The following is a 27,878-nucleotide window of genomic DNA, read 5'->3' as shown; positions in this document are numbered from 1 at the left end:
GCGCCCATGTACCTAAGTTTACTGGGCCACAGAGTGTGGCCACCCATAGAGGTCTGTATAACCGGTAAGGCTGTAAAACAAAAGAAAAAAACATGTGACAGGCCGATTGGGAATGTAAAGGAGGAAGAGAAAAAAAAAAAAAAAAAATAAGAGAGGAAAATAAGAAGATAAAAGAAACAGAAAGACAACAATAAATGTTAGAAAGGCTAAGATTGAAAAGAATAGACACAAAAGTAAATCATTGAGAGCAAGAGAAAGAGACATGAAGACACAGGAAAAGCAGGAGCCAGATAACACACTGGTGTACTCTAACAGGTAAAGCCATATGAACAAATACCTGGGAAAACTGGAAATCTGCATATAAATAGAGGCAAAACACCTATACAGAGAATAGGTGAGATAGCACTAAGTGAACTCATAGCATAGCATAGCATAAGTGAGTTGGCTGCAGTCAGACACACCCCCAGCCTATGTGACAAGGTCTGTCTGCAACCAATCACAGCCCCTGTCTGAAGATCACGATCGTGGTATACAAACAAATATATTGGTGTAGGGTCCCCCATATTACAATACCCAGCACAGATAAAGCACAAGGCTTTTCAAATAAAGGATGTTTTGGTGTTTATTTCTTTTCACTTATATATTCGTAATGGGGGGGGTCTCAGACCCCTCCCATGACTAATCTAGGGCTTAGTGGCAGCTGTGGGTTGCCATTAAGTTACCCCGATTGCTACCGCACCAGGACAATCAGGATGAGCTGGGTAAAGTGCTGGTGGGATTGTTACATCTAATGGATGGGATAATGCTGGGCAGCTGCAGGCTGCTAATTTTAGACTGCGGGGGGGGGGGGGGTCCTTTAACCATGGGTCTCTCCAGCCTAAGAATACCAGCCCCCAGCTGTCTGCTTTATCATGGCTGGGTGTCAAAATTGGGGGAGGGGAGGACCTGCACACTTTTTTTATTTAAAATTATATATATATATATTTTTTTAAATAGCCGCATACGGTTCCTCTTATTTTGATACACAGTCAAGGCAAGCACACGGCTGGGTGCGGCAGCCTGTAGCCGTATGCTTGATTGTTTAATTTTTATACCATGATAGTGACCTGCAGACAGGGTCTGTGATTGCAAGCAGATGCTATCACACAGACTGGGGGCGTGTCTGACTACAACCAATCACAGATGGCAGGACTGCCAGTGGGCGGGGAAAGCAGTGAATATGCATGAAGGTAAATGAGTGGTCCTGGAAGAAGAGTGAGCGGGCCGGGTGCGGTTACCAGGTCACCGGCGCGGCTGTAAGTATGGAGCGCTTGCCTTGTTTTTCCTTTATTTCCGGAGTTGCCGGACCAGCAAGATTCATACACACAGATAGGTCTTTTGCACACTTTTTAAGCACTAATATATTTTGTCACAATCTGCAGAGGTAAAGCCTCATATCTATATAACGCTGCTGCTTGTCACGTGCACCCCATATTCATACAGTGACACCATGTGCATTTGCATTGAGAACTCTCCCTGCTATTTATATACTTAACAGATAATACAACATACATTGAGGTTAAATAAGCGAATGATATGGCAGAAGCACATGGTATATACTCGTCTGGGTCATACCACTATAGACAGATAAATATGGGATATCAGCAGAGGGAAGGGATTTATAGTCACACCCGAGCGGTGAGCGGAGCAACAAAGGAGTAAATGAAGCGAGGACGACCGACGATAACACACCCAGAGGAAAGCTGCATTTGTTCTGCCTCCGCGGACACACACCGACATCACACCGCAGGATCGAGAGCTCAGACCCGGATGCACCACACTACGCCATTAATCACCCCTCTCCAATCTTTTTTATGCTCCTATATATTTTACTTTATTGGATTTTCATGACTATACAAAGATCACAAAAAGTGAATTTGAGTTTTTCAGTAATTCAATACAAAAAGTGAAACGCATCTATTATATAGAGTCATTACACACAGAGGGATCTATTCCTATATATTATATAGCGTCATTACACACAGAGGGATCTATTCCTATATATTATATAGAGTCATTACACACAGAAGGATCTATTCCTATATATATTATATAGTCATTACACACAGAGGGATCTATTCCTATATATATATATTATATAGAGTCATTACACACAGAGGGATCTATTCCTATATATTATATAGAGTCATTACACACAGAGGGATCTATTCCTATATATTATATAGAGTCATTACACACAGAGGGATCTATTCCTATATATTATACAGAGTCATTACACACAGAGGGATCTATTCCTATATATTATATAGAGTCATTACACACAGAAGGATCTATTCCTATATATATTATATAGTCATTACACACAGAGGGATCTATTCCTATATATATATATATTATATACAGTCATTACACACAGAGGGATCTATTTATATATATATATATATATATATATATATATATATATATATATATATATATTATATAGAGTCATTACACACAGAGGGATCTATTCCTATATATTATATAGAGTCATTACACACAGAGGGATCTATTCCTATATATTATATAGAGTCATTACACACAGAGGGATCTATTCCTATATATATTATATAGTCATTACACACAGAGGGATCTATTCCTATATATTATATAGAGTCATTACACACAGAGGGATCTATTCCTATATATATATATTAAATAGAGTCATTACACACAGAGGGATCTATTCCTATATATTATATAGAGTCATTACACACAGAGGGATCTATTCCTATATATTATATACAGTTAGGTCCAGAAATATTTGGACAGTGACACAAGTTTTGTTATTTTGGCTGTTTACAAAAACATGTTCAGAAATACAATTATGTATATAATATGGGCTGAAAGTGCACACTCCCAGCTGCAATATGAGAGTTTTCACATCCAAATCGGAGAAAGGGTTTAGGAATCATAGCTCTGTAATGCATAGCCTCCTCTTTTTCAAGGGACCAAAAGTAATTGGACAAGGGACTCTAAGGGCTGCAATTAACTCTGAAGGCGTCTCCCTCGTTAACCTGTAATCAATGAAGTAGTTAAAAGGTCTGGGGTTGATTACAGGTGTGTGGTTTTGCATTTGGAAGCTGTTGCTGTGACCAGACAACATGCGGTCTAAGGAACTCTCAATAGAGGTGAAGCAGAACATCCTGAGGCTGAAAAAAAAGAAAAAATCCATCAGAGAGATAGCAGACATGCTTGGAGTAGCAAAATCAACAGTCGGGTACATTCTGAGAAAAAAGGAATTGACTGGTGAGCTTGGGAACTCAAAAAGGCCTGGGCGTCCACGGATGACAACAGTGGTGGATGATCGCCGCATACTTTCTTTGGTGAAGAAGAACCCGTTCAAAACATCAACTGAAGTCCAGAACACTCTCAGTGAAGTAGGTGTATCTGTCTCTAAGTCACCAGTAAAGAGAAGACTCCATGAAAGTAAATACAAAGGGTTCACATCTAGATGCAAACCATTCATCAATTCCAAAAATAGACAGGCCAGAGTTACATTTGCTGAAAAACACCTCATGAAGCCAGCTCAGTTCTGGAAAAGTATTCTATGGACAGATGAGACAAAGATCAACCTGTACCAGAATGATGGGAAGAAAAAAGTGTGGAGAAGAAAGGGAACGGCACATGATCCAAGGCACACCACATCCTCTGTAAAACATGGTGGAGGCAACGTGATGGCATGGGCATGCATGGCTTTCAATGGCACTGGGTCACTTGTGTTTATTGATGACATAACAGCAGACAAGAGTAGCCGGATGAATTCTGAAGTTACCGGGATATACTTTCAGCCCAGATTCAGCCAAATGCCGCAAAGTTGATCGGACGGCGCTTCATAGTACAGATGGACAATGACCCCAAGCATACAGCCAAAGCTACCCAGGAGTTCATGAGTGCAAAAAAGTGGAACATTCTGCAATGGCCAAGTCAATCACCAGATCTTAACCCAATTGAGCATGCATTTCACTTGCTCAAATCCAGACTTAAGACGGAAAGACCCGCAAACAAGCAAGACCTGAAGGCTGCGGCTGTAAAGGCCTGGCAAAGCATTAAGAAGGAGGAAACCCAGCGTTTGGTGATGTCCATGGGTTCCAGACTTAAGGCAGTGATTGCCTCCAAAGGATTCGCAACAAAATATTCAAAATAAAAATATTTTGTTTGGGTTTGGTTTATTTGTCCAATTACTTTTGACCTCCTAAAATGTGGAGTGTTTGTAAAGAAATGTGACAATTCCTACAATTTCTATCAGATATTTTTGTTCAAACCTTCAAATTAAACGTTACAATCTGCACTTGAATTCTGTTGTAGAGGTTTCATTTCAAATCCAATGTGGTGGCATGCAGAGCCCAACTCGCCAAAATTGTGTCACTGGCCAAAGATTTCTGAACCTAACTGTAGAGTCATTACACACAGAGGGATCTATTCCTATATATTTTATAGAGTCATTACACACAGAGGGATCTATTTCTATATATTATATAGAGTCATTACACACAGAGGGATCTATTCCTATATATTATATAGTCATTACACACAGAGGGATCTATTCCTATGTATTATATAGAGTCATTACACACAGAGGGATCTATTCCTATATATTATATAGAGACATTACACACAGAGGGATCTATTCCTATATATTATATAGAGTCATTACACACAGAAGGATCTATTTCTATATATTATATAGAGTCATTACACACAGAGGGATCTATTCCTATATATTATATAGAGTCATTACACACAGAGGGATCTATTCCTATATATTATATAGAGTCATTACACACAGAGGGATCTATTCCTATATATATATTATATAGTCATTACACACAGAGGGATCTATTCCTATATATTATATAGAGTCATTACACACAGAGGGATCTATTCCGATATATATATTATATAGAGTCATTACACACAGAGATCATTGTAAAAACTTAAGAAGCCTTTGCAGGTGTTTTGTGGTAATTATTCTTATTTTCTGAGATAATGACTTTTGGGTTTTCATTGGCCATAATCATCAACATTAACAGAAATAATATATAGGAATAGATCCCTCTGTGTGTAATGACTATATAATATATAGGAATAGATCCCTCTGTGTGTAATGACTCTCTATATAATATATATATAGGAATAGATCCCTCTGTGTGTAATGACTCTCTATATAATATATATATATAGGAATAGATCCCTCTGTGTGTAATGACTCTATATAATATATATAGGAATAGATCCCTCTCTGTGTAATGACTATATAATATATAGGAATAGATCCCTCTGTGTGTAATGACTCTATATAATATATAGGAATAGATCCCTCTGTTTGTAATGACTATAATCGATACGGTTCACTTTCTGTACTGAATTACTGAAATAAATTAACTTTTTGATGATATTCTAATTTATTGAGATGCAGCTGTATGTACAGCAGTCTCAGTGTCTCCTATGTGATGTATGTACAGCAGTCGGAGTGTCTCCTATGTGATGTGTATATAGAGCAGTCTGTGTCTCTTATGTGATGTATATAAAGCAGTCGGAGTGTCTCCTATGTGATGTATGTACAGCAGTCTCAGTGTCTCCTATGTGATGTATATACAGCAGTCGGAGTGTCTCCTATGTGATGTGTATATAGAGCAGTATGTGTCTCCTATGTGATGTATATAAAGCAGTCTCAGTGTATATTGTGAATCTTAGTTATGTCTTGGCTGCTGGGAGGCTCCCTCTGGTGGCCAGGAAGGGTTTGGATAGAGACCAGGTGTGTTGTGCAGTGGGTGTTTCCTTTCCTAACTCTCTGCCTTTTTAAGTCCTGGTCTGATTGCAGGCTGTTGCCGGATGTCAGTTGTTCTTTGTATCTCTAGCCTGCTTAATCCTGCTCTACACCACATCTTCCCCAGATAAGTGCTTGCTCTTTATTTATTGTCTGGTTCTTTGCTTATCTGGGTTTGTCATTTGCTGTGGTTGGTTTCAGTTTATTCGCTTGCAGGGATTTTCCCCCTCAGTGGATTGTTGAGGAACTCCCTGCAGTTCTGTGTGGAGTATAGCTCCTTTTTGGGTCCATGTGTTTGTGGCTTGTTGACTTTGTTATAATTCTTGTTTTCTGTTCATTGGTATGACAAGGGCACCTGGTATAGGACGGAGTTCAGATCGAGCGATCTGAGGGCCTTTTTGTACTATCAGGAAGTTGGTATTTTGCAGGGTTTTTCTCTGGCCACCATCAGTCCCTTTCTTGTCCTTTCCTATTTTAGTCAGTGGGGGCCTCACCTTTTGCTAATCCTGTCATCTACCTGTGTATTGTGTTTTTCCTATATCACCGCAGTCTTTGAATGTGGGGGTCTTGCTATTCTTGTCTATTTTCTGAGGCAGAGAGTTATTCATCTTTCCTACCTTTAGGATAGTTAGTTCTCTGGCTGGGTTCGCGGTGCACAGGATGCTAGTTCACCCCTCGCCTACTTCTAGTTGTGTTGGTTAGTAAGAGGATGGCGGCCAGATTAGTTGCCAATGCTCGTCACCTTTTTGCCAATGATTTGTGATGGTCTTCCATGGTTCCGGATCATAACAGTATATACAGCAGTGAGCAGTGAATAATTTCCCACTGTGGGGAGACCTGCACTGTAATATACATGTGTGATCAGAAGCTACTACTGCAATTTTATAGTATAAATATCATAAATACGACCTAACATCACCCATTGCAGAAGAGATGCCGCTCCGGCCACCAGATTTACTACAGCTGCAAATGACCTTTAAATATTCAGCTGACCGATCGCTCCCCATAAGGTTTTTTATGATAATTAAGTCTAGTCTAAGTTTGTATGGAGACAGTGTAAACCTAGATATCAGATCCTGACCCTGTCTAAAGCGATGGGGGTGCGGGTCCCCCAGATGTGCAATTATATCATCATATCTCATTAGTACGACTTATTGACTGACATCTCTGGCTGTAAACAGTGGGTCATCACAGAACAGGAGAGCAGTCATTCACCGATGTAACATCTGCCGGGGACTGAATCCAAAGAGAAGATTCCTACAGCTCAGCAGGGTCGCAATCAGAGATAAAACAGAACAAACATCTCATAAAGCTTATTAATCTCCCAACTCAGAGTCAGAACAGTAGAGCTGGCAAACTGGAGAGGAAAAAAACAGCGAAAATAGGGTCTTATCTTAGGACCATGGATAACGGGGAGAGACAAAGACTGGCTCACCCGAAAGCCACCACTACCGAGAAGACAAAGACTGACTCCCCCGAAAGCCACCACTACCGAGAAGGCAAAGACTGGCTCACCCGAAAGCCACCACTACCGAGAAGGCAAAGACTGGCTCACCCGAAAGCCACAACTACAAAGAAGGCAAAGACCGACTCACCGAAAAGCCACAAATATTGAGAAGGCAAAGACCGGCTCCCCCGAAAGCAACAAGTACCGAGAAGGCAAAGACCGGCTCACCCGAAAGCCAAATCTACCGAGAAGGCAAAGACCGGTTCACCCAAAAGCCACCACTACAGAGAAGGAAAAGACTGGCTCATCCGAAAGCCACAACTACAAAGAAGGCAAAGACCATCTCACCCGAAAACCACAACTACAGAGAAGGCAAAGACCAGCTGACCGACAAGCCACAACTACTGAGAAGGCAAAGACCGGTTCCCCCGAAAGCCAAAACTACCGAGAAGGCAAAGACCAGCAAACCCGAAAGCCAAAACTACCGAGAAGGAAAAGACCAGCTTGCCCGAAATCTAATAAGCTACCAAACCCGGAGTCTTAAAAAGAAAATATGAACTAGAGGTAACAGAGCAGCATCAGACAAGAAAAAAAAAGGAAAAAGAACCATCCCAGAAACACTCCCTTTCATCATGTCTGTCACCTATCAGATTATGAACCCTCCCAAGTTGAGCTTTGAGTCCTTCATAAAGGCTTATCCTTTATTCCCACTTTCTCCACGGATGACTTTGACCTAAACCTTGACTTCTCCATGAATACAGACACAATGGATCTAGTATAGATGGTTTCCATCATCCCGGGATTATCCTGAGGCCGATAATTTAATTCATTGGATCTCTCACAGCGAATCTTTCTGCTTACCGCATGTCGTTGTCCTCAGTCGCCCACTTACCTTAGAGATTCAGGCTGTGAGGAACCATTCATGGAAAGATACCTGCCTTCTAATGTCCATAGATGTTTCCGCACTTCTCTAGCATCCCACATGACTTGGTCTTTTATTTTCAGACCCTTCCTCCAGCATGATAACAGGACCCCACAGTATACAGTTAGGTCCAGAAATATTTGGACAGTGACACAAGTTTTGTTATTTTAGCTGTTTACAAAAACATGTTCAGAAATACAATTATATATATAATATGGGCTGAAAGTGCACACTCCCAGCTGCAATATGAGAGTTTTCACATCCAAATCGGAGAAAGGGTTTAGGAATCATAGCTCTGTAATGCATAGCCTCCTCTTTTTCAAGGGACCAAAAGTAATTAGACAAGGGACTCTAAGGGCTGCAATTAACTCTGAAGGCGTCTCCCTCGTTAACCTGTAATCAATGAAGTAGTTAAAAGGTCTGGGGTTGATTACAGGTGTGTGGTTTTGCATTTGGAAGCTGTTGCTGTGACCAGACAACATGCGGTCTAAGGAACTCTCAATTGAGGTGAAGCAGAACATCCTGAGGCTGAAAAAAAAGAAAAAATCCATCAGAGAGATAGCAGACATGCTTGGAGTAGCAAAATCAACAGTCGGGTACATTCTGAGAAAAAAGGAATTGACTGGTGAGCTTGGGAACTCAAAAAGGCCTGGGCGTCCACGGATGACAACAGTGGTGGATGATCGCCGCATACTTTCTTTGGTGAAGAAGAACCCGTTCACAACATCAACTGAAGTCCAGAACACTCTCAGTGAAGTAGGTGTATCTGTCTCTAAGTCAACAGTAAAGAGAAGACTCCATGAAAGTAAATACAAAGGGTTCACATCTAGATGCAAACCATTCATCAATTCCAAAAATAGACAGGCCAGAGTTAAATTTGCTGAAAAACACCTCATGAAGCCAGCTCAGTTCTGGAAAAGTATTCTATGGACAGATGAGACCAAGATCAACCTGTACCAGAATGATGGGAAGAAAAAAGTGTGGAGAAGAAAGGGAACGGCACATGATCCAAGGCACACCACATCCTCTGTAAAACATGGTGGAGGCAACGTGATGGCATGGGCATGCATGGCTTTCAATGGCACTGGGTCACTTGTGTTTATTGATTACATAACAGCAGACAAGAGTAGCCGGATGAATTCTGAAGTGTACCGGGATATAATTTCAGCCCAGATTCAGCCAAATGCCGCAAAGTTGATCGGACGGCGCTTCATAGTACAGATGGACAATGACCCCAAGCATACAGCCAAAGCTACCCAGGAGTTCATGAGTGCAAAAAAGTGGAACATTCTGCAATGGCCAAGTCAATCACCAGATCTTAACCCAATTGAGCATGCATTTCACTTGCTCAAATCCAGACTTAAGACGGAAAGACCCACAAACAAGCAAGACCTGAAGGCTGCGGCTGTAAAGGCCTGGCAAAGCATTAAGAAGGAGGAAACCTAGCGTTTGGTGATGTCCATGGGTTCCAGACTTAAGGCAGTGATTGCCTCCAAAGGATTCGCAACAAAATATTGAAAATAAAAATATTTTTTTTGGGTTTGGTTTATTTGTCCAATTACTTTTGACCTCCTAAAATGTGGAGTGTTTGTAAAGAAATGTGACAATTCCTACAATTTCTATCAGATATTTTTGTTCAAACCTTCAAATTAAACGTTACAATCTGCACTTGAATTCTGTTGTAGAGATTTCGTTTCAAATCCAATGTGGTGGCATGCAGAGCCCAACTCGCCAAAATTGTGTCACTGGCCAAAGATTTCTGGACCTAACTGTATTTCTTATGGTTTTTCCTTCATAATAACCAGTTCACGATCTTAGAGAAAATTTACCATCAAAAACTTGGGACCGCGATGGGTGTGAAAGTAACCCCAACTTATGCTAATTTATTTATGGGGGGGATCTGAGTCCCTTTTTATCTATGATTCACCTTTTAATAACCAGATCCCTTTCTACAAACGATTGATGATGGGGTCTTCACATGGGACAACACGCAGGATAATCCCAATGGCTTCCTCTCCTGGATTCAAGCCAATGATTGGGGTCTAATTTTATCTCCTACAACTAGTGACACAAGCAGAGACTTTTTGGACCTAACGATCTTTCATGACAAAAAAAAACTCAACAAAAACATTTTCTTACAAAACCCTCATTTAATAAGGTGGATGCTAATGGCTATGTGCCCTTTGATAGCAATCAGCATCCAAAATGGATACAAAATATTCCTGGGAATCCATTTAGGATGATCCGGAGAAATTGTGCACGTGAAGATGACTGTATGTCCTATAGGCCCAGAGTAAGGGCCTATAGGACAGATTGTGTGAAAAGAAATATCCGAAAAAAATATAGAAGCGTGCCATATCAGAAAATAACATAAGTCAGAAGGACCTAATGTCTCCTCCACTTCAGCTCGATCCCCTGTGAAGCTGGAATTCATTTTCTAACCACTTTGGTCTGAGAGCCAAAAAACTAAAGCAATCCTCAAGATAAATTGGGAAATCCTGATCGAAAAAGGTTCTACAAAAACAGCCTGGGGTTACAAGGAGAAGGCGAGAAACATCATGGCTTCTGGTAGAAAGAGACCAATGGGACCCCAGAAGAGGACGGCGCCCCTGCTCCGGGGGCTTTTACAGGTCCGTGTTTCCAGTCCAGTGAAATCCTGATGGATTTCCTATAATATAGATCTAGGATGACGGTGCAGACCTCCTATGTCATCTACTTAGGCGAGTGCCCTTGTGGCAAGCAATATGTGGCCGTACCCAGAGCCCTCCAGAACCGTCGGCGTTCCCATAGGCACGATATCAGAACAGGCGTCAGTTACACGGGCTCCCAGACATTATGCCCCAGTGGGACAAAGCCCCTGAGCCCCCCAGAACCACCTGAATTCCCATAGGCACATTAGAGAAGGCGTCAGTTACACAGGCTCCAAGACATTATGCTCCGGTGCGCCGGACCCCTCCTGAGCCCTCCAGAACCGTCCGAGTTCCCATAGTCACGACATATAATTTATATAATGATAGAGATAGATATATACTGTGTATATATTATGTTAATGTATAGAATTGTAATGCTGTCACTATTTTATCAATAACAGATATAGTTCCATAGGGTGAACAAAGCCCCCGTCCATCCACTTCTCCTTCCTCCACCAATTATATATTTATCACTAAATCCTCTATAACCACAATGTTGTGTGAGGAATCCTCCGCCCTGATATAAAGCTGTTCTAGTGTCAGCCATTACTACCTCTTGTGGTCGCATTCCACAGTCTGACTGCTCTAACTGTAAAGAACCCTTTCCTATTTAGCTGCCGGAATCGCTTTTCTTCCCCCGCAGTGAGTGCCCCCTGGTCCTTAGTGTTGTCTTTGGAAGGAATAAGTCCTTTATATTGACCACACGTGTATTTATACATATAATGAGATCTCCTCTGAGACGGCTTCTTTCCACCTCTGATCATACGGGGAGCCTCCATTCCTCACCATACGCGCGGCCTCCATTCCTCACCATACGCGCGGCCTCCATTCCTCACCATACGCGCGGCCTCCATTCCTGGTAATAATCTGTCACCTTTGACCTGATGACTGTCCTTTATAAAATGTGGAGCCCAAAACTGGATCCCATATTCCAGATGTGGCCTTACAAGTGATTTATAGAGGGGTAACAATATGTTTAGATCTCGGGATCTAATCTCATTTTATCCTCCCTTTTGCAGCTGCTGCCTGACATTGAGAGCTGCTGCTCGGTTACTTGTACCCAGAATCCTCCGCTCTTCCTCCTGACATTGAGAGCTGCTGCTCAGTTACTTGTACCCAGAATCCCCCGCTCTTCCTCCTGACATTGAGCGCTGCTGCTCAGTTACTTGTACCCAGAATCCCCCGCTCTTCCTCCTGACATTGAGAGCTGCTGCTCGGTTACTTGTACCCAGATTCCTCCGCTCTTCCTCCTGACATTGAGTGCTGCTGCTCAGTTACTTGTACCCAGAATCCTCCGCTCTTCCTCCTGACATTGAGTGCTGCTGCTCGGTTACTTGTACCCAGAATCCTCCGCTCTTCCTCCTGACATTGAGTGCTGCTGCTCGGTTACTTGTACCCAGAATCCCCCGCTCTTCCTCCTGACATTGAGTGCTGCTGCTCGGTTACTTGTACCCAGAATCCTCCGCTCTTCCTCCTGACATTGAGTGCTGCTGCTCGGTTACTTGTACCCAGAATCCTCCGCTCTTCCTCCTGACATTGAGTGCTGCTGCTCGGTTACTTGTACCCAGATTCCTCCGCTCTTCCTCCTGACATTGAGCTGCTGCTCGGTTACTTGTACCCAGAATCCTCCGCTCTTCCTCCTGACATTGAGAGCTGCTGCTCGGTTACTTGTACCCAGAATCCTCCGCTCTTCCTCCTGACATTGAGTGCTGCTGCTCGGTTACTTGTACCCAGAATCCTCCGCTCTTCCTCCTGACATTGAGTGCTGCTGCTCGGTTACTTGTACCCAGAATCCCCCGCTCTTCCTCCTGACATTGAGTGCTGCTGCTCGGTTACTTGTACCCAGAATCCTCCGCTCTTCCTCCTGACATTGAGAGCTGCTGCTCGGTTACTTGTACCCAGAATCCTCCGCTCTTCCTCCTGACATTGAGCTGCTGCTCGGTTACTTGTACCCAGAATCCTCCGCTCTTCCTCCTGACATTGAGAGCTGCTGCTCGGTTACTTGTACCCAGAATCCTCCTCTCTTCCTCCTGACATTGAGTGCTGCTGCTCGGTTACTTGTACCCAGAATCCTCCGCTCTTCCTCCTGACATTGAGAGCTGCTGCTCGGTTACTTGTACCCAGAATCCTCCTCTCTTCCTCCTGACATTGAGTGCTGCTGCTCGGTTACTTGTACCCAGAATCCTCCTCTCTTCCTCCTGACATTGAGTGCTGCTGCTCGGTTACTTGTACCCAGAATCCTCCGCTCTTCCTCCTGACATTGAGAGCTGCTGCTCGGTTACTTGTACCCAGAATCCTCCTCTCTTCCTCCTGACATTGAGTGCTGCTGCTCAGTTACTTGTACCCAGAATCCCCCGCTCTTCCTCCTGACATTGAGTGCTGCTGCTCAGTTACTTGTACCCAGAATCCTCCGCTCTTCCTCCTGACATTGAGTGCTGCTGCTCGGTTACTTGTACCCAGAATCCCCCGCTCTTCCTCCTGACATTGAGAGCTGCTGCTCGGTTACTTGTACCCAGAATCCTCCGCTCTTCCTCCTGACATTGAGAGCTGCTGCTCAGTTACTTGTACCCAGAATCCTCCGCTCTTCCTCCTGACATTGAGAGCTGCTGCTCAGTTACTTGTACCCAGAATCCTCCGCTCTTCCTCCTGACATTGAGAGCTGCTGCTCGGTTACTTGTACCCAGATTCCTCCGCTCTTCCTCCTGACATTGAGAGCTGCTGCTCAGTTACTTGTACCCAGAATCCTCCGCTCTTCCTCCTGACATTGAGTGCTGCTGCTCGGTTACTTGTACCCAGAATCCTCCGCTCTTCCTCCTGACATTGAGTGCTGCTGCTCGGTTACTTGTACCCAGAATCCTCCGCTCTTCCTCCTGACATTGAGAGCTGCTGCTCGGTTACTTGTACCCAGATTCCTCCGCTCTTCCTCCTGACATTGAGAGCTGCTGCTCGGTTACTTGTACCCAGAATCCTCCGCTCTTCCTCCTGACATTGAGTGCTGCTGCTCGGTTACTTGTACCCAGAATCCTCCTCTCTTCCTCCTGACATTGAGTGCTGCTGCTCGGTTACTTGTACCCAGAATCCCCCGCTCTTCCTCCTGACATTGAGTGCTGCTGCTCAGTTACTTGTACCCAGAATCCTCCGCTCTTCCTCCTGACATTGAGAGCTGCTGCTCGGTTACTTGTACCCAGAATCCTCCGCTCTTCCTCCTGACATTGAGCTTCTGCTCGGTTACTTGTACCCAGAATCCTCCGCTCTTCCTCCTGACATTGAGCTGCTGCTCAATTACTTGTACCCAGAATCCTCCGCTCTTCCTCCTGACATTGAGTGCTGCTGCTCAGTTACTTGTACCCAGAATCCTCCGCTCTTCCTCCTGACATTGAGAGCTGCTGCTCAGTTACTTGTACCCAGAATCCCCCGCTCTTCCTCCTGACATTGAGCTTCTGCTCAGTTACTTGTACCCAGAATCCTCCGCTCTTCCTCCTGACATTGAGAGCTGCTGCTCGGTTACTTGTACCCAGAATCCTCCGCTCTTCCTCCTGACATTGAGCTGCTGCTCAGTTACTTGTACCCAGAATCCCCCGCTCTTCCTCCTGACATTGAGCCACTGCTCAGTTACTTGTACCCAGAATCCTCCGCTCTTCCTCCTGACATTGATTGCTGCTGCTCGGTTACTTGTACCCAGAATCCTCCGCTCTTCCTCCTGACATTGAGTGCTGCTGCTCGGTTACTTGTACCCAGAATCCCCCGCTCTTCCTCCTGACATTGAGAGCTGCTGCTCAGTTACTTGTACCCAGAAACCTCCGCTCTTCCTCCTGACATTGAGAGCTGCTGCTCAGTTACTTGTACCCAGAATCCTCCGCTCTTCCTCCTGACATTGAGAGCTGCTGCTCGGTTACTTGTACCCAGAATCCTCCGCTCTTCCTCCTGACATTGAGCTGCTGCTCAGTTACTTGTACCCAGAATCCTCCGCTCTTCCTCCTGACATTGAGTGCTGCTGCTCAGTTACTTGTACCCAGAATCCTCCGCTCTTCCTCCTGACATTGAGAGCTGCTGCTCAGTTACTTGTACCCAGAATCCTCCGCTCTTTCTCCTGACATTGAGAGCTGCTGCTCGGTTACTTGTACCCAGAATCCTCCTCTCTTCCTCCTGACATTGAGAGCTGCTGCTCGGTTACTTGTACCCAGAATCCTCCGCTCTTCCTCCTGACATTGAGAGCTGCTGCTCGGTTACCTCCACCCAGAATCCCACGCTCTTCCTCCTGACATTGAGAGCTGCTGCTCGGTTACTTGTACCCAGAATCCTCTGCTCTTCCTCCTGACATTGAGAGCTGCTGCTCAGTTACTTGTACCCAGAATCCCCCGCTCTTCCTCCTGACATTGAGTGCTGCTGCTCAGTTACTTGTACCCAGAATCCTCCGCTCTTCCTCCTGACATTGAGAGCTGCTGCTCAGTTACTTGTACCCAGAATCCTCCGCTCTTTCTCCTGACATTGAGAGCTGCTGCTCGGTTACTTGTACCCAGAATCCTCCTCTCTTCCTCCTGACATTGAGAGCTGCTGCTCGGTTACTTGTACCCAGAATCCTCCGCTCTTTCTCCTGACATTGAGAGCTGCTGCTCAGTTACTTGTACCCAGAATCCTCCGCTCTTCCTCCTGACATTGAGAGCTGCTGCTCGGTTACTTGTACCCAGAATCCTCCGCTCTTCCTCCTGACATTGAGAGCTGCTGCTCGGTTACCTCCACCCAGAATCCCACGCTCTTCCTCCTGACATTGAGAGCTGCTGCTCGGTTACTTGTACCCAGAATCCTCTGCTCTTCCTCCTGACATTGAGAGCTGCTGCTCAGTTACTTGTACCCAGAATCCTCCGCTCTTTCTCCTGACATTGAGAGCTGCTGCTCAGTTACTTGTACCCAGAATCCTCCGCTCTTCCTCCTGACATTGAGAGCTGCTGCTCGGTTACTTGTACCCAGAATCCTCCGCTCTTCCTCCTGACATTGAGAGCTGCTGCTCGGTTACCTCCACCCAGAATCCCACGCTCTTCCTCCTGACATTGAGAGCTGCTGCTCGGTTACTTGTACCCAGAATCCTCTGCTCTTCCTCCTGACATTGAGAGCTGCTGCTCAGTTACTTGTACCCAGAATCCCCCGCTCTTCCTCCTGACATTGAGTGCTGCTGCTCAGTTACTTGTACCCAGAATCCTCCGCTCTTCCTCCTGACATTGAGAGCTGCTGCTCAGTTACTTGTACCCAGAATCCTCTGCTCTTTCTCCTGACATTGAGAGCTGCTGCTCGGTTACTTGTACCCAGAATCCTCCTCTCTTCCTCCTGACATTGAGAGCTGCTGCTCAGTTACTTGTACCCAGAATCCCCCGCTCTTCCTCCTGACATTGAGAGCTGCTGCTCAGTTACTTGTACCCAGAATCCCCCGCTCTTCCTCCTGACATTGAGCTGCTGCTCAGTTACTTGTACCCAGAATCCTCCGCTCTTCCCCCTGACATTGAGAGCTGCTGCTCCGTTACTTGTACCCAGAATCCTCCGCTCTTTCTCCTGACATTGAGAGCTGCTGCTCGGTTACTTGTACCCAGAATCCTCCGCTCTTCCTCCTGACATTGAGAGCTGCTGCTCGGTTACTTGTACCCAGAATCCCCCGCTCTTCCTCCTGACATTGAGTGCTGCTGCTCGGTTACTTGTACCCAGAATCCCCCGCTCTTCCTCCTGACATTGAGTGCTGCTGCTCAGTTACTTGTACCCAGAATCCTCCGCTCTTCCTCCTGACATTGAGTGCTGCTGCTCAGTTACTTGTACCCAGAATCCTCCGCTCTTCCTCCTGACATTGAGTGCTGCTGCTCGGTTACTTGTACCCAGAATCCTCCTCTCTTCCTCCTGACATTGAGAGCTGCTGCTCAGTTACTTGTACCCAGAATCCCCCGCTCTTCCTCCTGACATTGTGAGCTGCTGCTCAGTTACTTGTACCCAGAATCCCCCGCTCTTCCTCCTGACATTGAGAGCTGCTGCTCGGTTACTTGTACCCAGAATCCCCCGCTCTTCCTCCTGACATTGAGAGCTGCTGCTCGGTTACTTGTACCCAGAATCCTCCGCTCTTCCTCCTGACATTGAGAGCTGCTGCTCGGTTACTTGTACCCAGAATCCTCCGCTCTTCCTCCTGACATTGAGAGCTGCTGCTCAGTTACTTGTACCCAGAATCCTCCGCTCTTCCTACTGACATTGAGCTGCTGCTCAGTTACTTGTACCCAGAATCCTCCGCTCTTCCCCCTGACATTGAGTGCTGCTGCTCGGTTACTTGTACCCAGAATCCTCCGCTCTTCCTCCTGACATTGAGAGCTCCTGCTCGGTTACTTGTACCCAGAATCCCCCGCTCTTCCTCCTGACATTGAGCGCTGCTGCTCAGTTACTTGTACCCAGAATCCTCCGCTCATCCTCCTGACATTGAGCTGCTGCTCGGTTACTTGTACCCAGAATCCCCCGCTCTTTCTCCTGACATTGAGAGCTGCTGCTCGGTTACTTGTACCCAGAATCCTCCGCTCTCTCTCCTGACATTGAGATCTGCTGCTTGGTTACTTGTACCCAGAATCCTCCGCTCTTCCTCCTGACATTGAGTGCTGCTGCTCGGTTACTTGTACCCAGAATCCTCCGCTCTTCCTCCTGACATTGAGTGCTGCTGCTCGGTTACTTGTACCCAGAATCCTCCGCTCTTCCTCCTGTGTAAAAACATTAAAATTAATACATCTAGTTATCAAATATTTTATAGAAGGACATATAAGTTCACAGTTCTGTTTATGTTGGAGGGCATAGTTTATTAATTAAGTTTTTATAAGGAATAAGTATTAAAATATCTATATTGAGTATACTTGAGTACTGACATGGAAGGATATATATATAAATCCTTCCCGAAGCTTCCAGAAGGTTACGTAATATGGAACTATATTCAACTAAACACCCTATATGGACTGAACAGCTGGTATATAATACACGATGGAGGGGGCTACTCGCTCGCTCCTCCACATTGCCTGCTGTCAGAAGACTCCAGTGCTGCAAGATGAAGACACGCTGTCCGGCCTAAGAGATGACACCCCCTGCCTTGCCATTCAGGACCCAAAGAGAGATGGGTAAAGACTTCCTATTGATCAGTATGGACTAAATGAACTCTTTGCGTAAGCTATCAAAGTATATTATTTTTCCTTTCTGTAACTGAACCCTGGCAACCATTTTTTTAATAGATAAAATACATTCATTTTTTACACTTTCGAAGTCCTTTCTTTCATGCGCTTTTACGTATTTGAAGAAAAATATATTTAAGAGTATATTTTTTAACATTTGGTGAGCCAGCTATTCGTGATTTTTTTTTTTTTTTTTACATTTTTTGTTGTTCCTTCACTTTGCATAAGGGGGGTCGAAGTAATAAGTATCTTAAGTATCTCCTGCAAAGGGTCAGGAATCGACAATTTATAAAAATCACGCAGAACCTAGGAAATACGTATAAGTCAAGTTGCATGAATGTTTTTTTTTTTTAAATGAACTTTAAAGTCTTTACAAAGCCACAGAAGTTAACTTTTGACATATTTTTGACGTATTTTTGAGCAAGAAAGATAAAGTCAGTTCATAAGAAGTATTGGACGTGTTGAATAAGGTGAATCAAGTCTTAGAGGATCATCCATCAGATCATCGGATCAGTTCAGGTAAGAAAATGGATTTTATCTCTTCATATGTTAAGCAAAGTAAAATTCAGTTCACTTATTCAGATATTTCTAATGTGGAAGAGATTTGGTTACGCTTTTATGGGGAGTGTGAACTTGAGAATTCACGTATAGAATGTGCAAGGTCTTTTAATAGAGAGAAACAGAAAATCAGAAATGTCTGTCATTTAGTCTATGATTTTCACAAGTTAATCGTAGAAAAATGTAAAAATGGTGGAAATAGACAACCTGAATTGTCAGGAGAGTCAGTGACAGAGAAATCCAAAGACTGCTTAGAACCTGGAATGTCAGTCAGTGATATTGTGAATTCTGACTGTAATGTTGCAAATGATAAGTCAGATGATTTAGACTGTAATTCAAATCAGAATCTTGATAATGGCGACAGACACGTGTTACCTAATCAAGGTGCCTTTCAGCATGCTGAGAAAAAAGCAGGAAATGACGTAGTGAAGCCAGAAGGGGGAGGAGCCAGAGTGGGACACGTGCAGAAAGGACACGTCTAGAGAGAAAATGGCGACGATCAGTTTCTAAAAATAGAACAGGCTAAGTTAGGGATTAAACTTAGAAAGAGTCTATTGGACATATGCAAATTAATTCCCGCATATAATCCTAAAATACATGTTTGCAGAAATTCAGAGATATTTGAAAGTTCCATTGAGAAGTTAAATTTAACCAATAGTGAGACGAATCAGTTATTCCGTATGTGGATACCTCAGCAGTTCTTTAGACAATTGGCATTAAAAAAGTCTTCTGACAATGAGACATCTGATTGTTCAAATGATAACGATATCATAAGGCTGAAAAATCTCATCTTCTGTGCAAGGAATGAATCTGATCCAAATTATGAGATGTTGAAGGAATTACAAATTGAACAGAATGAGAGTACGTTCTCATTTATGTCCGTTTTTGAACGTTTGTATAGGGCGGTCATTCCAAATGTCAGATTGGATGGAATGATACATTTATTCATCAAGAAATTTAATTTCCTTGACAATGCAGCTTGTGCGGTGGCATTAAATAAAAAGTCCCTATTCGAATGTACGACATTTATCGATTTTGTTAGAAAAAGTCAATCAAAACAGAAATTAATTAATTCTGAAAAACCAACAGTGTCTCCCAGATCCAGATATTTCTGTGACAGGGTGTATGAAATTCGAAGGAGATTGCATACGTGTTACAAACCATACAATCCATCCCAATTTTTATCATCTAAAAATCCTTTTCCACAGGAAAAACCCTTGTCTCCAGTGGAGGGATTGGTCACTGGGATTGATGATCCCAGACAAATGATGAGTAAAAGCTTTGAAAGACAGAAACAGGTGTCTTGGGGAGATCCTCTCCCTGGGTTAGAATTTGATAGCCAGCGACAGCTGGGTGGTCTTTCAGAGAGAGACATTCTCTCTCATTTAAGAGGAAACCTTGAATTACATAAGTTCAGAGATTCCTATAAGTTCAAAGTGAATCTAATAAATCGAATCTTTGAAGAAAAAATTAGGTATGGTCTTCAGTTAAATAAAGTGGATTTCTGGGTAAATTAATTTTATTGTTTGATAAGTATGTTTATTCATATACAGTGAATCTATGCATATATATATATTAAAGGTAGTGATAGTAAATCAAGGTCATATTTTCATTTAGTAAAATGATAGTTTAATGTTATAAATTAATAATTTGATCTCTGTATATGAATAATAATATTTAAAATAAAATAAGAGAAAGTAACGGATTTTAAGTGTTTCATTTTTATCATAAATATGATAATAATTTTATTCTTTTATTTCCCTCAGAATTTATCAGTAAAACAGATTGATGAAGTATTAACTTTTTATTTATACATTTGTTCTTGTCCTCAATCAGGTAACATATATTTTATTGGGTAAGGTTAATCGCGAAAGCACGATTAATAATAATTATTATTTTCTCAGGTACCAATTGCCAGAGTATTATTGCTTTAACGTTTCTTTAATGAATATATATCTTCTTTAGAGTTATTAGAAATGTAATCTGAGCTTTGGAGTGTAGTAAAACTGCTTGCTGTTTTGGAATGGTGTTCTTTGCACGTAACCAGAGCATGTGACTTGGTACTAAAGCTAATAATACATGTTTGTTCCATGGTCATATGTACAGTAGGTAATACATTGGAATTTGTATTTTTTCGAGAAGTACTTCAAATTAGTAACATAATTTTTGAAATGCGCATAGAATAATTGGAAAAAAGGGATATGTGTCTGTCAGTTTCTATGTGGATATATGTTAAAGAACCATGACAATCTTGTGTGCATAGATGTGTCTATGAATGATTGATTGTTTGAGCAGCTGCTAATGTCAATGTTAAGTACTTTGGATCCAGAGAGAAAAAAAAAGAAAAGGGAATTTTTGCTTTAACTTCGAGGTTATAATATATGTATGTATACTATTATAATAAATAAGTTATAGTACATAAGTATAAATAATGAAGGAATTTATACAGAATATATATATTATTCTTAGACATATTTCTTTAATATAGAGATGTTAGGATCTTTTGTGTTAGTCACTTCTTTTACTGATACATAGATTGGTAATCATTTTTCTTTTCAAATATGGAAGTGATATTTATAATATGGTCTTGAAGATATACCACACAAATTTTTATTTAATTTAATCTAAACATATTAATTTTTATAATATCATATTTCATGATATTGAAAGGGGGAGGTTTGGTCTCAATCGCACATTTATATTTGATAAATATATGTGTTTACAGGATACTTTAATAATTAATATTTCAAGTACAAAGGAAGAATTGGAAATAAAAAATATATTTGAAGTATATCACAATGCATTTATATACTAAGAGAAGTGTATTATTTGCAAGGTTACATGACTTAATTATTTTTATAGGTTACTGATATGATAGGTATGGTAATCCTATAAGATACTGGTAACATTAAGGTTATGTATTATTAAAGACATAGGTGTTATATACATAGAAGGCCTTATTTCTATTTCAATTTTTATTTTTTTTTCCGATTTTCATTTTTCCTTTGATTCCTATTTTTTATATTATTATTTAATATTCACATTTTTAATCAAAATCTTAATTCTACAATTTTTATTTTTCCATCAGATTTTAAATATCTCAATTGAGAAAACACTTCAATATTTAGTTCAGTAATATCTAATATAAGAATATTACTTTATTAAATATGAATCATATTAAAAAGGGAAAAGTTCCATTTTTTGGAAGAAAAGATACTTCCTTCATCAATATATACAATTGTTTACTTCCTGGTAATACATTATTTTTATATTAGTATGTTAACACAATAAGGATGACATATTACTTATAGTTACACATTTCCTTATAGTAGGTTATTTAATAAATAATAGACAAATCAAATAAATTAAATTAGAGTAATAAAGATGGAAGATCGAGGTACATCTAGGTTTACCTTCCTATATTTACAAATAATATATATTGTATTTTTAATCAATAATAATTTATAATGGGTATTATTGTGTTTTGATGGAATCATCCAGTCTTTTCTAAAAGGTTATTTGCTTTGGTTTATAATTTTACAAATGATCTAACTAAAAGCCACATTGTTGCCTTTCATATTTATAATATGATACATGTTATAGGTACACATTATATTATTTCATACTTTATATTATATTTTGGTTACATTCAACACATTGCCACCTATGGGTTTGGAAGGGTAATGCACCAATGACAAAAAAGGTCATTACATGAGAATACTACTGTCTATACCATTATGCAGTATTATTACATCAATCTAAGTATCAATTATATTAATACTTCTACGATAATAATAATAACATGGTATTATAGTATTAGAGTTATGATACGCTGTGACATTTATTAGTGATAGTTATTGCCATATTTGGTATTTAGATTAGGGAATGAAGTCTTCAATCAAGATTACAGAAGATAAAAAGACTTTATAATTTTCCTAAAGTTAAAAGGGATTCTGCAAAAGGTCCAAAAGGTAACATCTCAAATAAGACTGTGTAACATACAAAATACACTTACCGTGCTTGCACCTCAGAAACATAGTGCTCCTATGGTTCAAGGATGGACAATGACACATGGTCTGTGCATTAAGACCTCCCTAAAGTTACTAAGAAGAGCAATGACGTGTTAAAGTTAACCCCTGTCGTGCTGACCAAGAACGTCTTAACATCTGTTCCAGGATTTGACAACAGGCAGCATGGAGGATAAAAGGTGACTAATGTAAATTACACTGCACAGACATCAAAGACTTTTGCTATTCTTCTACACTCATGAACTGTGGTTTATCAACATTGGCTATGGACTTTGTAATAAAGAATAAAGTTTATGGACTTTGATCTAACAATGATAAACGCAATATGGGACTGTATAAATTGGTAACCAATCATTTTTATCAAAGGATTTATTTCTAAGAGACTGTGTTTATGCCAGATTACATGGGAGATAAGAAGACATCAACTCAGAGGACATCATATGGTGACCGGATTTGTTTTTTTGCATTTCTTTTTAGGTCTAGCGAAGTATAGTTATATATTTTTATATGATTGATCAGTCACGGCCTATCATAACAGGAATCAACATTATTATATTATTGAACTTACAACATGAATAATGCAAATTAATTATTATTCATCATTATTATTGATATTAATCCGTTATCGCCAAATAAGGAAAGAAGATTTGTTATTTTAATGATGTATTAATTAATTTTCGGGGTTACTCCATCCGCTTCAAGGGGGAATTGTAAAAACATTAAAATTAATACATCTAGTTATCAAATATTTTATAGAAGGACATATAAGTTCACAGTTCTGTTTATGTTGGAGGGCATAGTTTATTAATTAAGTTTTTATAAGGAATAAGTATTAAAATATCTATATTGAGTATACTTGAGTACTGACATGGAAGGATATATATATAAATCCTTCCCGAAGCTTCCAGAAGGTTACGTAATATGGAACTATATTCAACTAAACACCCTATATGGACTGAACAGCTGGTATATAATACACGATGGAGGGGGCTACTCGCTCGCTCCTCCAAATTGCCTGCTGTCAGAAGACTCCAGTGCTGCAAGATGAAGACACGCTGTCCGGCCTAAGAGATGACACCCCCTGCCTTGCCATTCACGACCCAAAGAGAGATGGGTAAAGACTTCCTATTGATCAGTATGGACTAAATGAACTCTTTGCGTAAGCTATCAAAGTATATTATTTTTCCTTTCTGTAACTGAACCCTGGCAACCATTTTTTAATAGATAAAATACATTCATTTTTTACACTTTCGAAGTCCTTTCTTTCATGCGCTTTTACGTATTTGAAGAAAAATATATTTAAGAGTATATTTTTTAACATCCTGACATTGAGAGCTGCTGCTCAGTTACTTGTACCCAGAATCCCCGGCTCTTCCTCCTGACATTGAGAGCTGCTGCTCAGTTACTTGTACCCAGAATCCTCAGCTCTTCTTCCTGACATTGAGAGCTGCTGCTCAGTTACTTGTACCCAGAATCCTCCGCTCTTCCTCCTGACATTGAGTGCTGCTGCTCGGTTACTTGTACCCAGAATCCTCCGCTCTTCCTCCTGACATTGAGTGCTGCTGCTCAGTTACTTGTACCCAGAATCCTCCGCTCTTCCTCCTGACATTGAGAGCCGCTGCTCAGTTACTTGTACCCAGAATCCTCCGCTCTTCCTCCTGACATTGAGAGCTGCTGCTCAGTTACTTGTACCCAGAATCCTCCGCTCTTCCTCCTGACATTAAGAGCTGCTGCTCAGTTACTTGTACCCAGAATCCTCCGCTCTTCCTCCTGACATTGAGTGCTGCTGCTCGGTTACTTGTACCCAGAATCCTCCGCTCTTCCTCCTGACATTGAGAGCTGCTGCTCGGTTACTTGTACCCAGAATCCCCCGCTCTTCCTCCTGACATTGAGCCACTGCTCAGTTACTTGTACCCAGAATCCTCCGCTCTTCCTCCTGACATTGATTGCTGCTGCTCGGTTACTTGTACCCAGAATCCCCCGCTCTTCCTCCTGACATTGAGCTGCTGCTTGGTTACTTGTACCCAGAATCCTCCGCTCTTCCTCCTGACATTGAGAGCTGCTGCTCAGTTACTTGTACCCAGAATCCCCCGCTCTTCCTCCTGACATTGAGTGCTGCTGCTCGGTTCCTTGTACCCAGAATCCTCCGCTCTTCCTCCTGACATTGAGTGCTGCTGCTCGGTTACTTGTACCCAGAATCCCCCGCTCTTCCTCCTGACATTGAGCTGCTGCTCAGTTACTTGTACCCAGAATCCTCCGCTCTTCCTCCTGACATTGAGAGCTGCTGCTCAGTTACTTGTACCCAGAATCCCCCGCTCTTCCTCCTGACATTGAATGCTGCTGCTCGGTTACTTGTACCCAGAATCCTCCGCTCTTCCTCCTGACATTGAGTGCTGCTGCTCGGTTACTTGTACCCAGAATGCCCCGCTCTTCCTCCTGACATTGAGAGCTGCTGCTCAGTTACTTGTACCCAGAATCCTCCGCTCTTCCTCCTGACATTGAGCCACTGCTCAGTTACTTGTACCCAGAATCCTCCGCTCTTCCTCCTGACATTGAGCCGCTGTTCGGTTACTTGTACCCAGAATCCCCCGCTCTTCCTCCTGACATTGAGAGCTGCTGCTCAGTTACTTGTACCCAGAATCCCCCGCTCTCTCCTGACATTGAGAGCTGCTGCTCAGTTACTTGTACCCAGAATCCTCCGCTCTTCCTCCTGACATTGAGTGCTGCTGCTCAGTTACTTGTACCCAGAATCCTCCGCTCTTCCTCCTGACATTGAGCCGCTGCTCGGTTACTTGTACCCAGAATCCTCCGCTCTTCCTCCTGACATTGAGAGCTGCTGCTCAGTTACTTGTACCCAGAATCCTCCGCTCTTCCTCCTGACATTGAGAGCTGCTCGGTTACTTGTACCCAGAATCCTCCGCTCTTCCTCCTGACATTGAGAGCTGCTGCTCAGTTACTTGTACCCAGAATCCTCCGCTCTCTCTCCTGACATTGAGCTGCTGCTTGGTTACTTGTACCCAGAATCCTCCGCTCTTCCTCATGACATTGAGTGCTGCTGCTCAGTTACTTGTACCCAGAATCCTCCGCTCTTCCTCATGACATTGAGAGCTGCTGCTCGGTTACTTGTACCCAGAATCCTCCGCTCTTCCTCCTGACATTGAGTGCTGCTGCTCGGTTACTTGTACCCAGAATCCCCCGCTCTCTCCTGACATTGAGAGCTGCTGCTCAGTTACTTGTACCCAGAATCCTCCGCTCTTCCTCCTGACATTGAGCTGCTGCTCGGTTACTTGTACCCAGAATCCTCCGCTCTTCCTCCTGACATTGAGAGCTGCTGCTCAGTTACTTGTACCCAGAATCCTCCGCTCTTCCTCCTGACATTGAGAGCTGCTGCTCGGTTACTTGTACCCAGAATCCTCCGCTCTTCCTCCTGACATTGAGTGCTGCTGCTCGGTTACTTGTACCCAGAATCCCCCGCTCTTCCTCCTGACATTGAGCTGCTGCTCAGTTACTTGTACCCAGAATCCCCCGCTCTTCCTCCTGACATTGAGAGCTGCTGCTCAGTTACTTGTACCCAGAATCCTCCGCTCTTCCTCCTGACATTGAGCTGCTGCTCGGTTACTTGTACCCAGAATCCTCCGCTCTTCCTCCTGACATTGAGAGCTGCTGCTCAGTTACTTGTGCCCAGAATCCTCCGCTCTTCCTCCTGACATTGAGAGCTGCTGCTCAGTTACTTGTACCCAGAATCCTCCGCTCTTCCTCCTGACATTGAGCTGCTGCTCGGTTACTTGTACCCAGAATCCCCCGCTCTTCCTCCTGACATTGAGCTGCTGCTCAGTTACTTGTACCCAGAATCCCCCGCTCTTCCTCCTGACATTGAGCTGCTGCTCGGTTACTTGTACCCAGAATCCTCCGCTCTTCCTCCTGACATTGAGAGCTGCTGCTCAGTTACTTGTACCCAGAATCCCCCGCTCTTCCTCCTGACATTGAGAGCTGCTGCTCAGTTACTTGTACCCAGAATCCCCCACTCTTCCTCCTGACATTGAGCTGCTGCTCAGTTACTTGTACCCAGAATCCTCCGCTCTTCCTCCTGACATTGAGCTGCTGCTCGGTTACTTGTACCCAGAATCCCCCGCTCTTCCTCCTGACATTGACAGCTGCTGCTCAGTTACTTGTACCCAGAATCCCCCGCTCTTCCACCTGACATTGAGAGCTGCTGCTCAGTTACTTGTACCCAGAATCCTCCGCTCTTCCTCCTGACATTGAGAGCTGCTGCTCAGTTACTTGTACCCAGAATCCTCCGCTCTCTCTCCTGACATTGAGAGCTGCTGCTCGGTTACTTGTACCCAGAATCCTCCGCTCTCCCTCCTGACATTGAGAGCTGCTGCTCGGTTACTTGTACCCAGAATCCTCCGCTCTTCCTCCTGACATTGAGAGCTGCTGCTCAGTTACTTGTACCCAGAATCCTCCGCTCTTTCTCCTGACATTGAGAGCTGCTGCTCAGTTACTTGTACCCAGAATCCTCCGCTCTTCCTCCTGACATTGAGTGCTGCTGCTCGGTTACTTGTACCCAGAATCCTCCGCTCTTCCTCCTGACATTGAGTGCTGCTGCTCGGTTACTTGTACCCAGAATCCTCCGCTCTTCCTCCTGACATTGAGAGCTGCTGCTCAGTTACTTGTACCCAGAATCCTCCGCTCTTCCTCCTGACATTGAGTGCTGCTGCTCAGTTACTTGTACCCAGAATCCCCCGCTCTTCCTCCTGACATTGAGAGCTGCTGCTCAGTTACTTGTACCCAGAATCCTCCGCTCTTCCTCCTGACATTGAGCTGCTGCTCGGTTACTTGTACCCAGAATCCTCCGCTCTTCCTCCTGACATTGAGAGCTGCTGCTCAGTTACTTGTACCCAGAATCCCCCGCTCTTCCTCCTGACATTGAGAGCTGCTGCTCAGTTACTTGTGCCCAGAATCCTCCGCTCTTCCTCCTGACATTGAGAGCTGCTGCTCAGTTACTTGTGCCCAGAATCCTCCGCTCTTCCTCCTGACATTGAGAGCTGCTGCTCAGTTACTTGTACCCAGAATCCTCCGCTCTTCCTCCTGACATTGAGCTGCTGCTCGGTTACTTGTACCCAGAATCCCCCGCTCTTCCTCCTGACATTGAGTGCTGCTGCTCAGTTACTTGTACCCAGAATCCCCCGCTCTTCCTCCTGACATTGAGAGCTGCTGCTCAGTTACTTGTACCCAGAATCCTCCGC

The sequence above is a fragment of the Anomaloglossus baeobatrachus genome, chromosome 3 (genome assembly GCF_048569485.1).
Source record: "Anomaloglossus baeobatrachus isolate aAnoBae1 chromosome 3, aAnoBae1.hap1, whole genome shotgun sequence".
NCBI classification, from domain to species: domain Eukaryota; kingdom Metazoa; phylum Chordata; class Amphibia; order Anura; family Aromobatidae; genus Anomaloglossus; species Anomaloglossus baeobatrachus.
Note: the sequence above shows the minus strand (reverse complement) of the source record.